This window comes from Hypanus sabinus, unplaced genomic scaffold, assembly GCF_030144855.1.
Source record: "Hypanus sabinus isolate sHypSab1 unplaced genomic scaffold, sHypSab1.hap1 scaffold_424, whole genome shotgun sequence".
Classification (NCBI taxonomy): domain Eukaryota; kingdom Metazoa; phylum Chordata; class Chondrichthyes; order Myliobatiformes; family Dasyatidae; genus Hypanus; species Hypanus sabinus.
Window position 1 is genome coordinate 394,752 of NW_026781303.1, and position 876 is coordinate 395,627.

The 876-nt window shown below is 45.7% G+C and overlaps 1 non-coding gene across 1 annotated transcript; it reads right to left on the reverse strand.

Moving 5' to 3' along the window:
* Positions 1 to 407: 407 nt before the first annotated feature.
* trnai-uau (transfer RNA isoleucine (anticodon UAU)) lies at positions 408 to 501 on the reverse strand. Its single transcript has 2 exons — positions 464 to 501; positions 408 to 443 (listed from the first exon to the last, which is right to left on the reverse strand). It is a non-coding gene; the product is annotated as a tRNA-Ile (tRNA).
* Between the last annotated feature and the right edge of the window lie 375 nt (positions 502 to 876).

Below are 876 nucleotides of genomic sequence, written 5' to 3' on the forward strand. Positions count from 1 at the left end.
AAGTGAACAACCATCTCCTTTGTTTTGTTCACACTCAGAGAGGTGTTGTTGGCTCTGCACCAGACCGTTAGCCGCTGCACATCCTCTATGTAAGCTGACTCGTCGTTCTTGCTGATGAGACCCACCACGGTCGTGTAATCGGCGAACTTGATGATGCGGGTCGAGCTGTGTGTTGCTGCACAGTCATGGCTCGGCAGAGTGAACAGCAGTGGACTGAGCACTCAGCACTGGGTGTAAACACACAGTCTCCTGCTCAGATCAAAATCAAAGGTGCATCGATTCGAAGTTAATTACAAATAATAAGCGGGGTGTCTCAGAGGCACAAAATCAAATATAACTTTTCAGTGGAATGCACAGCTTGAGAGACGCCCACTCACCCGGGCATTTCACACATTAAAAATCACGAGTGTTCTAGGTGAGGCTCGAACTCACAGCCTCGGCATTTCTCCGCCGCGTACTGGCGTATAAGTAACGCACGCTAACCGATTGCGCCACTAGAACCCAGTGCTGCAAACGTGTGTTTTACATATGGAAAGAAAATCCAGAAGAAATTTACAGATATTATTGAGCATAATATAGAGCCTAAAAATATACAGCAGGTGAAAAGGCCGTTCGGCCCACAATGTATTGCCATACCAGCTAAAAAGCAAATCAAAGGCACTCAAACTCCAATCCCTCCTTCCTACTCTGTCCATATCCCTCGATCTTACTTACATCCATGTGTATGTCGAGTCAACAAATTTGCACATCAAAAGTCACCTATAAATTTACTGATAATGCAAACATTGTTGGTCGAATCTCAAATGGAGACATGAGGGCGAACAGGGGTGAGATATGTCAACTAGTTGAGTGGTGTCGCAGTAACAACCTTGCACT